Here is a 16,110-nt window from a genome sequence, read left to right on the forward strand (position 1 = left end):
GTGTGAGAGAGGAAGAGAGAAGAGAAAGTGACTGGAAGGATTCTGAATGAATGGGATAGGGGAGAGAAGAAAGAAAGAGATTTCTTTTTACAACCCTATCCCTGAATTTGTTGGAGTATAACTGCCTTCACATGTACACACATGACTATGACCTTTCAGAAAGTCCTTTCTCTGATAGCCCATTCTCCTTTTTCATGTCCTAGAAGGCCACATGGAAAGCTCAAGTCTCCTTTGGAGAAAATGAGTCTCAGAAGAAAGTACTGCCTTGGCATTTCTGGATTTGAGTGGTTTCTCTGGAGGTGGCAGGAGTGGGTGCTGGATGGGAAGCTCATAGCCTCTCTAGTGACAGGGATCCTAACAATACAGAGGAGAGAACAGTCATTCATTGTTAGCTAGTGAGGCTGCATCACTGCCCAGGACAGTGGGTGGGGGCGCCTGAATTTTCTGCATCTGCAAAGGCTTTAATTGTTGTGATCAGCAGTCAACTCATCACCATTAATTGAATTGTATTTCAAACAAGCTTCCTGGAGAGGTTCCACTGCAAATGATGCAGAAGGATGGCTGGAGCTCTTCTGCATACCACAGCTTGTTCTGCATGCTGGGGAGTAGTCTGAATGTGTAGTTGCCAGCAGTACTTTTCTCAGGAGATACCCAAACCTTTCTCTACCTCCCTTTCCTCTTATTTTTAAGATTACAACTACCAAATCTCATCTTTAATACTCTAAGTAGCAAACAAATCACTTTCCCTACTGTATAATTGAAAGAAAACTGGACTTTCTTTTATTAATGCAATCTCAGTACAATTAAACATCCAAAGGAAAGGCACAAGGCCCTAGAAGCCTTGCGAGGGTCATGAACAGTGTTGCTGAAGGTTTCCTTAAGGGGGGTTGCCAATGGGGAGTTATTTGGCAAATTTCCTAAATGTTCTCTCTTACTGGTTTATCTCCTTGATGCCTGGATTTTCTAGCAACTGCTGAGCTCTCAGCTTTCTCTTCAAAATGCTCAATCTCTGGGCTGGCTTTCTTCTCTCTGGCTCTGGCCAAGACCATTTAAACAACTCCCAGCTCCACAGTTTTGTTTTCCTTCCAGCAAAGTCAAGTCCATCCTTATGCAGATGATTTAGACTCTGGCTCATTCCTGTTCTCTTCTTGTTTCTCACCCTGATCAGTCTGATGAAGGGAGCCGGCCAAGCTGGTTTGGCCAAACGCGTGTGGGGGTAATTCTACCTTTTGGATGTACAGGCTGAGCTAGGAGTGGCAGCCTCTGGAAGGTGAAGGCTGAGATGGAGAGAAGTCAGGATGCTGAATGAGGTGCCCTCAGAGTGCTCCTGGCATCCTGAGATTTCACCTTTAGAAATATGTTAGAAAATTGTCCTCGAGTAACAGAAACCCACTTATGGGAAAAATCATTATAAAGACATAGGTGTTGGTTTCAGAGCCTAAGACCAGGAAAGAAGCTGGAACTCGGGAATGGGCTGAGACTAGAACCTGGACAGCTGTCAGTTTCCTCACTTGCTCCCTTGCTCTCTCCTTCTCCTCCCTTCAATTCTTCTCTCTCTCTCCCCCCTTCCACTTGCTCTCTTCTCTCTCCTCCCCTCTTTTTTTCTCTGTAGACCAGCTTTCTCTGGCCATAAGGGGGAAGATGGCCATCCCACACTCTTTGAGTTCTACTTGGCCCTTAGTTCCAGTCACACGAGGAAGTTAATAACTGAGTCTACCTGGAGAAGATTCTCACTGACCCACCTTGGAGCAGGTAATCTTCCCAGGTAATAGGTCCTGTCACCTCTGGCCAGGGAGATGTGCTTCTGAGGTGCACACATGGCTGCTGTGACCCACACTTGTGGTGTGGGAAGGCAGTTCTCAGGATGATGGGATGACCCACGGGCTGGGTGAGTCATCCATTTAAGGTGTTTCCCACAGGAGGCACTTATGTGACAAATACGAGGAATACATCACCCAAGTAGGGGAAACGCTTATGGGGCTGCTGTTGCTATTAATGTGGCGAATCAGACTACATAGGATTTTGCACTATTGTCTGAGCAGTTTTCCATGTTATTACAAACATTTTATAATAGAGACTTTAAGTGACTTTATTACAAATTACTTAATAAGTATCTCATTGTGGGACACGTTTTAATTTTGTTTCCACCATTACAGGTAATATAGCAGTAGTCATCCTTATGTATAGGCCTCTATCTAGGTTTTGGATTATTTTCTTTGAAATAGATTGCCAGAGGTGAAATTATAGGTTAGGGTTTTTATTTGTAAATGAGCGAATCCACTTTCTTAGACGTAGATGTTTAAGGAGAAAGGAGTCTTCATAGAAGATACTTAGCCACTTGGGGAGATGGGTGCAAAGAACCAGGTTGGGATATGACAGCAAGGAATGATGTTGCTAGGATGAGTGCTCTGCCCCATTATGGGACTTTCCAGTGAAATATCGCTGCTGCTGCGACCTGCTGCCTGGCACGAATGACCCCAGGGCTGGTCTTTAGAAGCTCTGCCATAGATTCTCTAAAAAGACCAGTTTTCTCCAACATCGTACTACTAGAAGACTGAGCTGCCTGCACATGACTGTCAATTCATCTCCCGTTCCATCCATATGGATGGGTCTGATTGGCAGAACCTGCGACACTTGTCCTCAGTGTAGAGTAAGGTTGTCTGATAAGTGGGCTTTGACTTTGTGGTACAGGAAGGTAGGACTCATGAAACTGCCAAAATATCAAGGAGTTATTAAAAAGATGCCAGTTGTCTATGAATAGTGGATACCTACTATGTGTTCAGATGTAAGTTTAGAGGAAAAACTATACAGGCTGGAACAATGGCTCAGTGATACCGTCAAAAGCTCAGGTGCTTTCTCTCTTCCAATGTGTTGACAGAGTGTCCCATCATGGCCCAAAACAGCTCCCACAGTGCCAAGTATCACATCCTTGTTTGTAGAATCCCAAGGAGGAAAGGAAAGTATGGGAGCAAAGGGGATTTATTCTTAAGAGCTCTCCCTTTCCAGGAATCAAAGTCTCCAACAGGGCTGGGCACGGTGGCTCATGCCTGTAATCTCAGCAATTTGGGAGGCTGAGGTGGGAGGATCATTTGAGCCCAGGAGTTTGAGACCAGCTTGAGCAACATGGTGAAACTCTGAATACACACACACACACACACACACACACACACATATACACACACACACACACACACACATATATGTGTGTGTGTATGTATTAGCCAGGTGTGGTGGTGCGCACCTGTAATCCCAGCTACTTGGGAGGCTGAGGCAGGAGACTAGCTTGAACCCAGGAGGTGGAGGTTGCAGGGAGCCGAGATCGTACCACTGCACTCCAGTGCAGGTGATCCTCCCGCCTTGGCCTCCCAAAGTGTTGGGATTACAGGTATAAGCCACTGTGCCCGGCCTCAGATACTATCTCCAAAATGGTTGTACCAACTTAAATTCTTATGAACAGCGTATGGGTCTATATGTTTTAGCACATCTTTGCCAGCTAGTTTCACATATTTATTTATAACCGTGGTACTGAACTCTATTCTTAGTAGTTCTGATAGTTTTTTAGATTAAATGACCTTGAATTTTATAGAAATACAATCTTATGAATGAATACGTGGAAATGATTTTAGTCTCATTTTTAATGGTTACATTTTTAAGTATTATTTTTTACATTATACTTTAAGTTCTAGGGTACAGGTGCACAACGTGCAGGTTTGTTACATATATATGTATGTGCCATGTTGGTGTGCTGCACCCATTAACTCGTCATGTACGTTAGGTATATCTCCTAATGCTATTCCTACCCCCCACCCACAATAGGACCCCGTGTGTGATGATCCCCTTCCCGTGTCCAAGTGATCTCATTGTTCAATTCCTACCTATGAGTGAGAACATGCAGTATTTGGTTTTCCGTTCTTGCGATAGTTTCCTGAGAATGATGGTTTCCAGCTGCATCCATGTCCCTACAAGGGACACGAACTCATCCTTTTTTATGGCTGCATAGTATTCCATGGTGTATATGTGCCAATTTCCTTAATCCAGTCTGTCACTGATGGACATTTGGGTTGATTCCAAGTCTTTGCTATTGTGAATAGTGTCACAATAAACATACGTGTGCATGTGACTTTATAGCAGCATGACTTATAATCCTCTGGGTATATCCCCAGTAATGGAATGGCTGGGTCAAATGGTATTTCTAGTTCTAGATCCTTGAGAAATCGCCACACTATTTTCCACAATGGTTGAACTAGTTTTCAGTCCCACCAACAGTGTAAAAGTGTTCCTATTTCTCCACATTCTCTCCAGCACCTGTTGTTTCCTGACTTTTTAATGATTGCCATTCTAACTGGTGTGAGATGGTATCTCATTGTGGTTTTGATTTGCATTTTTCTGATGGTGAGTGATGATGAGCATTTTTTCATGTGTCTGTTGGCTGCATAAATGTCTTCTTTTGAGAAGTGTCTGTTCATATCCTTTGCCCACTTTTTGATGGGGTTGTTTGTTTTTTTCTTGTAAATTTGATTGAGTTCTTTATAGGTTCTGGGTATTAGCCCTTTGTCAGATGAGTAGATTGCAAAAATTTTCTCCCATTCTGTAGGTTGCCTGTTCACTCTGATGGTAGTTTCTTTTGCTGTGCCGAAACTCTTTAGTTTAATGAGATCCCATTTGTCAATTTTGGCTTTTGTTGCCGTTGCTTTTGGTGTTTTAGACATGAAGTCCTTGCCCATGCCTATGTCCTGAATGGTATTACCTAGGTTTTCTTCTAGGGTTTTTATGGTTTTAGGTCTAACATTTAAGTCTCTAATCCATCTTGAATTAATTTTTGTATAAGGAGTGAGGAAAGGATCCAGTTTCAGCTTTCTACTTATGGCTAGCCAATTTTCCCAGCACCATTTATTAAATAGGGAATCATTTCCCTATTTCTTGTTTTTGTCAGGTTTGTCAAAGATCAGATGGCTGTAGATGTGTGTTATTATTTCTGAAGGCTCTGTTCTGTTCCATTGGTCTATATCTCCGTTTTGGTACCAGTACCATGCTGTTTTGGTTACTGTAGCCTTGCAGTATAGTTTGAAGTCAGGTAGTGTGATGCCTACAGCTTTGTTCTTTTGGCTTAGGATTGTTTTGGCAATGCAGGGTCTTTTTTGGTTCCATATGAAGTTTAAAGCAGTTTTTTCCAATTCTGTGAAGAAAGTCATTGGTAGCTTGATGGGGATGGCATTGAATCTATAAATTACCTTGGGCAGTATGGCCATTTTCACAATATTGATTCTTCCTATCCATGAGCAATGTATGTTCTTCCATTTGTTTGTGTCCTCTTTTATTTCACTGAGCAGTGGTTTGTAGTTCTCCTTGAAGAGGTCCTTCACATCCCTTGTAAGTTGGATTCCTAGGTATTTTATTCTCTTTGAAGCTATTGTGAATGGGAGTTCATTCATGATTTGGCTCTCTGTTTGTCTATTACTGGTGTATAAGAATGCTTGCGATTTTTGCACATTGATTTTATATCCTGAGACTTTGCTGAAGTTGCTTATCAGCTTAAGGAGATTTTGGGCTGAGACAATGGGGTTTTCTAAATATGCAATCATGTCATCTGCAAACAGGGACAATTTGACTTCTTCTTTTCCTAACTGAATACCCTTTATTTCTTTCTCTTGCCTGATTGCCCTAGCCAGAACTTCCAACACTATGTTGAATAGGAGTGGTGAGAGAGGGCATCCCTGTCTTGTGCCAGTTTTCAAGGGAAATGCTTCCAGTTTTTGCCCATCAGTATGATATTGGTTGTGGGTTTTTCATAAATAGCTCTTATTGAGATACGTTCCATCAATACCTAATTTATTGAGAGTTTTTAGCATGAAGGTCTGTTGAATTTTGTCAAAGGCCTTTTCTGCATCTATTGAGATAGTCATGTGGTTTTTGTCTTTGGTTCTGTTTACATGCTGGATTACATTTATTGATTTGCATACGTTGAGCCAGCCTTGTATCCCAGGGATGAAGCCCACTTGATCATGGTGGATATGCTTTTTGATGTGCTGCTGGATTCGGTTTGCCAGTATTTTATTGAGGAGTTTTGCATCGATGTTCATCAGGGATGTTGTTCTAAAATTCTCTTTTTTTGGTTGTATCTCTGTCAGGCTTTGGTATCAGGATGATGTTGGCCTCCTAAAATGAGTTAGGGAGGATTCCCTCTTTTTCTATTGATTGGAATAGCTTCAGAAGGAATGGTACCAACTCCTCCTTGTACCTCTGGTAGAATTTGGCTGTGAATCCGTCTGGTCCTGGACTTTTTTTGGTTGGTAGGCTATTAATTATTGCCTCAATTTCACAGCCTGCTATTCGTCTATTGTCTATTCAGGGATTCAACTTCTTCCTGGTTTAGTCTTGGGAGAGTGTATGTATCCAGGAATTTATCCATTTCCTCTAGGTTTTCTAGTTTATTTGTGTAGAGGTGTTTATAGTATTCTCTGATGGTAGTTTGTATTCCTGTGGGGTCAGTGGTGATATCCCCTTTATAATTTTTTATTGCATCTATTTGATTCTTCTCTCTTTTATTCTTTATTAGGCTTGCTGGCGGTCTATCAATTTTGTTGATCTTTTCCAAAAACCAACTCCTGGATTCATTGATTTTTTTGGAGGGTTTTTTGTGTCTCTATCTCCCTCAATTCTGCTCTGATCTTAGTTATTTCTTGCCTTCTGCTAGCTTTTGAATGTGTTTGCTCTTGCTTCTCTAGTTCTTTTAATTGTGATGTTAGAGTGTCAATTTTAGATCTTTCCTGCTTTCTCTTGTGGGCATTTAGTGCTATAAATTTCCCTCTACACACTGCTTTAAATGTGTCCCAGAGATTCTGGTATGTTGTATCTTTGTTCTCATTGGTTTCAAAGAACATCTTTATTTCTGCCTTCATTTCGTTATGTACCCAGTAGTCATTCAGGAGCAGGTTGTTCAGTTTCCATGTAGTTGAGCGATTTTGATTGAGTTTGTTAGTCCTGAGTTCTAGTTTGATTGCACTGTGGTCTGAGAGACAGTTTGTTATAATTTCTATTATTTTACATTTGCTGAGGAGTGCTTTACTTCCAACTATGTGGTCAGTTTTGGAATAAGTGTGATGTGGTGCTGAGAAGAATGGATATTCTGTTGATTTGGGGTGGAGAGTTCTGTAGATGTCTATTAGGTCCGCTTATTGCAGAGTTGAGTTCAATTCCTGGATATCCTTGTTAACTTTCTGTCTCATTGATCTGTCTAATGTTGACAGTGGGGTGTTAAAGTCTCCCATTATTATTGTATGGGAGTCTAAGTCTCTGTAAGTCTCTAAGGACTTGCTTTATGAATCTGGGTGCTCCTGTATTGGGTGCATATATATTTAGGATAGTTAGCTCTTCCTGATGAATTGATCCATTTACCATTATGTAATTGCCTTCTTTGTCTCTTTTGATCTTTGATGGTTTAAAGTCTGTTTTATCAGAGACTAGGGTTGCAACCCCTGCTCTTTTTTTGTTTTCCATTTGCTTGGTAGATCTTCCTCCATCCCTTTATTTTGGGCCTATGTATGTCTCTGCATGTGAGATGGGTCTCCTGAATATGGCAAACTGATGGGTCTTGACTCTTTATCCAGTTTGCCAGTCTGTGTCTTTTAATTGGACCATTTAGTCCATTTACATTTAAGGTTAATATTGTTATGTGTGAACTTGATCCTGTCATTATGATATTAGCTGGCTATTTTGCTCACTAGTTGATGCAGTTTCTTCCTAGCACCGATGGACTGTACATTTTGACATGTTTTTGCAATGGCTGATACCTGTTGTTCCTTTCCATGTTTAGTGCTTCCTTCAGGATCTCTTGTAGGGCAGGCCTGGTGGTGACAAAATCTCTAAGCATTTGCTTGTCTCTAAAGGATTTTATTTCTCCTTCACTTATGAAACTTAGTTTGGCTGGATATGAAATTCTGGGTTGAAAATTCCTTTCTTTAAGAATGTTGAATTTTGGCCCCCACTCTCTTCTGGCTGGGAGACTTTCTGCTGAGAGATCTGCTGTTAGTCTGATGGGCTTCCCTTTGTGTGTAACCCGACCTTTCTCTCTGGCTGCCCTTAACATTTTTTCCTTCATTTCAACTTTGGTGAATCTGAGAATTATGTGTCTTGGAGTTGCTCTTCTTGAGGAGTATCTTTGTGGTGGTCTCTGTATTTCCTGAATTTGAATGTTGGCCTGCCTGACTAGGTTGGGGAAGTTCTCCTGGATGATATCCCGCAGAGTGTTTTCCAACTTGGTTCCATTTTCCCTGTCATTTTCAGGCACACCAATCAGACATAGATTTGGTCTTTTCACATAATCCCATATTTGTTGGAGGCTTTGTTCATTTCTTTTTACTCTTTTTTCTCTACACTTCTCTTCTCACTTCATTTCATTCATTTGATCTTCAATCGCTGATACTCTTTCTTCCAGTTGATCGAGTTGGTTATGTTATGCGCGTCCATGTGAAGAGACCACCAAACAGGCTTTGTGTGAGCAACATGGCTGTTTATTTCACCTGGGTGCAGGCGGGCTGAGTCCGAAAAGAGAGTCAATGAAGGGAGATAAGGGTGGGGCCGTTTTATAGGATTTGGGTAGGTAAAGGAAAATTCCAGTCAAAGTGGGGTTGTTCTCTGGTGCATAGGAGTGGGAGTTACAAGGTGCTCAGTGGGGGAGCTTTTTGAGCCAGGATGAGCCAGAAAAAGGAATTTCACAAGGTAATGTCATCACTTAAGGCAAGGACTGGCCATTTTAACTTCTTTTATGGTGGAATGTCATCAGTTAAGGCACAGCAGAGCATTTTCACTTCTTTTGTGATTCTTCAGTTACTTCAGGCCATCTTAGGGTATATGTGCAAGTCACAGGGGATGCGACGGCTTGGCTTGGGCTCAGAGGCCTGACAGGTTAATGAAACTTGTGAATTTGTCACGTAGTTCTTGTGTTATGGTTTTCATCTCTATCAGTTCTTTTAAGGTCTTCTCTGCATTGATTATTCTAATTATCCATGCATCCATTCTTTTTTCAAGTTTTTAGTTTCTTTGCGCTGGTTACATAGTTCCTCCTTTAGCTCTGAGAACTTTGATCGACCGAAGCCGCCTTCTCTCAACTCGTCAAAGTCATTCTTCATCCAACTTTGTTCCGTTGCTGGCGATGAGCTGCATTCCTTTGGAGGGGGAGATGAGCTCTGATCTTTTGAATTTTCAGCTTTTCTGCACTGCTTTTTCCCCATCTTTGCACCTTTATCTGCCTTTGGTCTTTGATGATGGTGACGTACTTATGGGGTTTTGGTGTGGGTGTCCTTTCTCTTTGTTAGTTTTCCTTCTAACAGTCAGGACCCTCAGCTGTAGGTGTGTTGGAGTTTGCTTGAGGTCCACTCCAGACCCTGTTTGCCTGGGTATCAGCAGCGGAGGCTGCACAAGATAGAATATTGCTGAACAGTGAGTGTTGCTGTCTGATTCTTGCTCTGGAAGCTTCGTCTCAGGGGTGTACCCTGCTGTGTGAGGTGTGAGGTGTCGGTCTGCACCTAGTGGGGAATGTCTCCCAGTTAGGCTACTCAGGGGTCAGGGACCCACTTGAGCAGGCAGTCTGTCGTTCTCAGATCTCAACTCCCATGCTGGGAGATCCACTGCTCTCTTCATAGCTAACAGACAGGGGCATTTACCTCTGCCGAGGTTTCTGCTGCTTTTTGTTTAGCTATGCCCTGTCCCCAGAGTAGGAGTCTACAGAGGCAGGAAGGCCTCCTTGAGCTGTGGTCGGCTCCACCCAATTGAGCTTCCCAGCGGCTTTGTTTACCTACTTAAGCCTCAGCAATGGTGGGCGCCCCTCCCCAAGCCTCGCTGCCACCTTGCAGTTAGATCTCAGGCTGCTGTGCTAGCAATGAGGGAGGCTCTGTGGGCGTGGGACCCTCTGGACCAGGTGTGGGATGTAATCTCCTGGTGTGCCGTTTGCTAAAACCCTTGGTAAAGCGTAGTATTAGGGTGGGAGTTACCCGATTTTCCAGGTGTTTTGAGTCTCAATTTCCTTTGGCTAGGAAAAGGAATTCCCTTCCCCCTTGTGCTTCACAGGTGAGGCGATGCCTCACCCTGCTTCAGCTCTCACTGGTCGGGCTGCACTCGCAGACCAGCACCAACTGTCCGACACACCCCAGTGAGATGAACCTGGTACCTCAGTTGAAAATGCAGAAATCACCCATCTTCTGTGTTGCTCACGCTGGGAGCTGGAGGCTGGAGCTGTTCCTATTCGGCCATCTTGGGCGCGCCCCAAGTATTATTTTTATGTTACTGTATTGATCAGGCCTTTCTGAACAGTGTTTGATAATAGTGGTGGTGATGAACATCCTTGTGTTTTCCTGATTTTAATTTCAAAACTACAGTGTTGTTTTGGTATGTGTGATGTGAGTTGTTCATTTGAGATATATCTTATTTTCTCAAATTAAGCTATTGCTTATAAGATGCACCAACTTAATAACAGCTTTTGGAGGGTGGAGTGGGGAGAGGAAAAAGCTACTTAATATTAACCATACACATTGACTGAAAGATATTCTTATTGCAATGATGGCAAATGTGAAACAAATGTACCTTAGAATAACTAAAGGAAAAATTATATATAAAATTTTTTCCCTCCCATTGTTAGTGTCATAATTAAATACACACTCACTTGATGTAAGCAGTATCCTCACAGAAGATAAGTTCTTTTTTTTTTTTTTTCTCCTGAGTTGGAGTCTCGCTGTGTCACCCAGGGTGGAGTGCAGTGGCACGATCTCAGCTTACTACAACCTCTGCCTCTTGGGTTGAAGCGATTCTCCTCCCTCAGTCTTCCAAATAGCTGGGATTACAGGCGCCTGCCACTACGCCCTGCTAATTTCTGTATTTTTAGTAGAGATGGGGTTTCACCATTGTTGTCCAGGCTGGTCTCAAACTCCTGACCTCAGGTGGCCCACCCACCTCAGCCTCCCAAAGTGTTGGCATTACAGGCGTGAGCCTCGGTGCCTGGCCAGATAAATTCTTTATACAGTATATACTTTATGATATTCAGCAAGCAACATTCTATTCCCAGTTTTTAGAATTTTCATGAGAAATGGATGTTGAATTTAACAAGAGTCTAAGCAGAAGGCTATCATTAGAAAGATTGATGCCCTGATATGAATAATTTCCTAATGCTAAACCATTTTTGCAATCCTGGGATAAACCTTACTTTATTGCTCTGTATTATTCTTTTAATAGTCTGTTGAATTCTATTTCTGGTATTTTATTTAGGATTATTACAGCTATTTTCCTAAGTGAGGAGGATCCATGGGATTTTTTTTTTTTTTTTTTTTGCCTATTCCTGTCAGATTGTGGTGTAACAGTTATGATCATTTCATCACATAAACTCGATTACTGTGCATCTTTTTTCAATGTGGTAGAACAGTTTATATGACAAAAATTAGCAGTTCTTGAAAGCTAATTCTACATCTGGAACTAGAGTCTTTTGCGGAAGTAAATATTTGGTAACATCTTCAACTTTTTTCTTGATTATTGGTCTTAAAAAGCCTTATAGGGTCAATTTTGAGAATTTATATTTTCCCACAGAAATTCTTGTCACTGAGATCTTCAAATTCGTTAGCAAATAACAGTGAAGTGTCTCATAATTTTTAAGTCTTCCCTTCATCTGTTTCATTTATTTATTTTTTATTTTATTTATTTTATTTTGAGACAGTGTCTCGCTCTGTTACCCAGGCTGCAGTGCAGTTGCGTGATCTAGGTTCTCTGCAACCTCTGCCTCCTGGGTTCAAGCAATTCTCCTGCCTTAGCCTCCCTAGTCGCTGGGATTATAGGCATGCGCCACGATGCCTGGCTGACTTTTGTATTTTTAGTAGAGACGGACCCTTTCACCATGTTGGCCAGGCTTGTCTCCAACTCCTGGCCTCAAGTAATCCACCCATCTCAGTCTCCCAAAGTGATGGGATTACAGGCGTGAACCACTGCGCCCAGCCTGTTTTATTATTTTTGAATTAATTTACTTAGCTCCTCTCTGCTTTTATTGAAGTCATCTAATGCTCTCAATCCAATACGTGTTATGCCTCATCTCGTCTCGTCTCTTTTCTTCTCTTTTCTTTTCTTTTTTTGATGGAGTCTCGCTCTGTTGCCCAGGCTGGAGTGCAGTGGCGTGATCTCGGCTCACTGCAACTTCCACCTCCCGGGTTCATGCCATTCTCCTGCCTCAGCCTCCTGAGTAGTTGGGACTATGGGTACCTGCCACCACGCCTGGCTAATGTTTTTTGTGTTTTTAGTAGAGACGGGGTTTCTTTTTTTTCTTTTTTTTTCTTTTTTTTTACCAAGATAAAGCAAATTTATTTGGGAGGAACAATTCCCTTCAAAAGTAGATCCCTATCTTTAGGAGACAAAAGGAAACACTGTGATGAACCTACGGCCCCTAGTTTGGGGGGCCACAGGCCCACCCTCATGCTGCTGTGGGCTCTAGCCTCAGTAGCCAGATCCAGGTAAACCTCAGTTTCAAGAATAAAGGTGAGCCACAGACATGCAGCACCACCAGAGACAACAACACCCCGTGGCAAGAAGACCAGCCTCTGGACTGTCTCCGTACTGCCATGGTAAGGCAGGAGGCGTGCTGTGACTCCTTGTGCTCCGTGCCCACTGCACAGGCCAGTTCAATTCCCTACCATCTGCCACCCATGCTCTTCCTTTGGGATTCCAACTCTGGCCAGACAAATGTGAATCTGGAAACAGAGGCCCAGGGCCCTCTTGCAGTACAGACATTTTGAGGTGGGTAGGCAGCATATGTTACATTCTAAGTAAAACAGCTAGAGGGTAAAATACTCCAACGCCAAGTTATTTTCAAAAAGGGCTCTGTGTTATCCTATAGTTTGCCTTTTTTTTTTTTGTATAATTGTACAACCTTTGAAAGTTACATAAGTTGTAATGATCTAGTACTATTAATAGCCATTCAGAAAACACTTTCCCTCCCTCCCAACAACCATCCAGGGGGAAATAAAAGTCCTGAAAAGAGGCCAGTTCAATATGGCCTCTACTCTGGCAGAAACAGAAAGTGAAAAGAGAAGAAAACAGAGATCAACTAAGAGGTGTTGCCAGTGTCTCTCAGGAGTGGGGCCCTGGCTGTCGCCTGGGGTCATGAAAGGCAGAGCCTGTGGCATGCAGTATGGCAGCCGGGAGACCTTGCAGCCACATCTTCCTCACTCCGGCACATCCACATCCCAACTTAGGTGTCATGGAAATCTTTCAGCAGGGTTCTCCTCCGCTGCTCTGCTATATGCATCTGGTTCTCCAAGTCCCCTCTGTCATAGCTGTCTGCACGCTCCACTTTCTGTGAGAGGTTTTCGATCTCAGTCTCCAGCTGAGCCTGCTGGTATTCAAACAGCTTCTTCCTGGGTCCGGACTCCATGTAATATGCATATGGGTAGGTGTATCGACACTTGGCCAAGAGCTTGGCAGCATTCTGTAGGTACTGCCAGTCGATCCATGTCCCCAGATTGTTCATGACCCTCTCCTGAATCTTCTCGTGAATCCACTGGTATGTCTGTGCCTCAAGCTGCAAGCTTTTGTTGTGGTTTTTCCCACCTCTCCAAGTAGAATAAGTACTTCTTGAGGGCTTCCCTCGCCTGGGCTTGTTGGCTCTGGTTCACAATGTCAGAATTCTCCTTGTAACGACTGCACTCATAGTATTCACTGCCATGAGTCTTCCAATCTCCTAGACACATCCAGCAGAAGTCATGTTTACATTTGGAGCAGTGCATGTGATTGCAGCCTCCATTCTTCTCAATGCAGATGTTGCACTTGGGACAGTCTTTAGTGTGGACACTAATGTAGTTGGCTGTTTCAGAGTTGTCTGCACACTTTGTGAGCCATTTCCGGATTGTGGCGTGTCTGTGGGTGCATGATACATCTGATGACACTTGAAACAGAAGACCTCGTTGCACCGATTGCACTGTACTCGGCAAGCTCTAGGCTCCTGTACCCAAATAACCATGGGGCAGTCTGCACCAGGGCATAGCTGGAGCTGGTAATGACTCTCCACATAGTCCCTGAAGAGGTAGCGCCTGTATTTCTTTCTCAATTCTTCATTGGGAAGCAATGGAAACAAAGTCCTCTGGTGTATGGAGTGGACAGTCCTAAGCCATATGAGAGACTCCCATGCCCACGCCGTCCTTGATGAGAACTGAGCAGTGCTGCTCCCAGCAGCTGCAGCAAAACTGGTGCTGACAGGCCAGAGAGAGTAGGTTTTCCTTTCGCACAAACTGCATACACACTGCACAGTGGTGAGGGGGATGGGATGTGGAAACATGTTTTGATGGATTAGGCTGAACTCGAGCCTCAACAAGCAGTTGAGCAGAATTGGACTTGAATCTGTCCAATATCTCTGAAACTTGCCAGTAGAAATTAACTAATATAAGTTTAGCAACTGAATGAGATACCTTTAGGACAGAAGCTAAGATGGTCATGTGCTCATTGAGGGCACCCTCAGATTCCTTGTAGGTCAAGCAGGTGAACTGGTACTCCTCGGGATCAAAGGCATCAGCCCCCTGCTGCTCCACATCACTGGCTACTCCCACGTAATAGTCCTCTATGTCCCCAGGGTCTTCATCCTCTTCTTCCTCTTCCTAACAATTTGGGTCACAGTACTCTTCATTGCTGTCAGACCCTTGGCTATTCATGTCCACCGACATCTTAGCATCCAGCCAAGTTACAGATCAGGAAAGCAGTTGCTTTTTCCCCCTCCCCACAAAACTGCTGCTTTTTCAAATGCATTAGTATTTTTGTCTTCTGTAATTCTTGGAGATCTCTCAGGCAGATGTCACCCAAGTATTCTACGTAATAGGATTTCCATCGGGAGCTGTGCCCTCGCGGCTGCTGAGCCCAGACAAGCCAGACCGGGTCAGGCCGGGCCAGAGGGACCACACTGGGGAGAAGCGGCGGCGGAGGCGGCGGGCTGACACCGGTCAAACCCGCGCTGCTTCCTCCAGAAGCGAGACAGGGTTTCACCGTCTTAGCCAGGATGGTCTCAATCTCCTGACCTCGTGATCCGCTCACCTCCGCCTCCCAAAGTGCTGGGATTACACGCGTGAGCCACCGCCCCTGGCCTTTTTTTTTTTTTTTTTTTTTGACAGGTAGCGAGAATTGGGCTCCCAGTTTGACCTGTGACTGTTTTGCTGCTGTGTTTTGGTGTTTCTGGATTGTTCCATGAGTAAATGCTAAGGGGAAAGGGACTTTGTTCTTTCAGTCTATGAAGTTTCTTGAGCATCTAGAACACTTCCTGGCCATAGTAGGGGCGCAATACTTATTCGTTGGGCAAATGAGAAAATGACTGTGGGAAACAGGTGAGAAGTTGCCAGAAGCCTCCTTTTCAGGGAAGACCTCATAAGGACAGAAAGAAGTAAGCAACAGGTCTTCTATTGTCTACAAAGGTGAACTTTTGCTATTGCCACTCCCCACCTCACCCACCCATGACCACCGACCACACAGTTCAAACGGAATTCTTTCTTGGAGCTGGTGGTGGGTGACTGGTGTAAGGGACCATCCCCACTGAGCTCCCTGTTCCCAGGCCTGAGCCTTCAGGGCAGTGAGGCCTTCTGATCACGAGATGCGCAGGCAGGAGCATGATGGTGGGGAGACAGGCGGGCTCCTGGAGGAGGAGAAGGTGACCGCTAGGGCAGGAGATGAGTCACTGGGATAGGGGGCTGGGTGGAGGAGGTCTTGGGACAGGGGTTGAGGTAAGAAGACAGTTACTTTAGGTAAGGTTGAACTTCTGGTCCTGGAAAGCTCTGAGCTTGAGCCTAGGATAGGTGAGCTGTGGCTGCTGACCATGAGGGTGACTGCATCAGACTCTGCCTTAGGGATGAGGGGGGGCCCTGTGGGCTGGCCAGGAGAGGCCCTGAAGGTGGACACCTGCCTTCGCCTCATCATTGGGAGTTGCCAGATAAAATGCAGGATATCCAGTTAAATTAGAATTTCACATAAATGATGAGCAATATTTCTTTAGTATGAGTTTGTCCCATGGATTTGGGACCTCTTGATTTACCCATCTCTGAGGCAGGGGACTCCCAGGACCTGGGAGAGGCTTCTCACTGGGAAGGCAGGAAGGCGCCTCCCTCT

General features: G+C 44.0%; 1 pseudogene; it reads right to left on the bottom strand.

The window, feature by feature from the left end:
- Positions 1–12,813: 12,813 nt before the first annotated feature.
- On the bottom strand, positions 12,814–14,699 carry LOC102136888 (E3 ubiquitin-protein ligase ARIH2 pseudogene; annotated as a pseudogene).
- Positions 14,700–16,110: the final 1,411 nt, after the last annotated feature.

This window comes from Macaca fascicularis, chromosome 6 (assembly GCF_037993035.2).
Source record: "Macaca fascicularis isolate 582-1 chromosome 6, T2T-MFA8v1.1".
NCBI classification, from domain to species: Eukaryota; Metazoa; Chordata; class Mammalia; order Primates; family Cercopithecidae; genus Macaca; species Macaca fascicularis.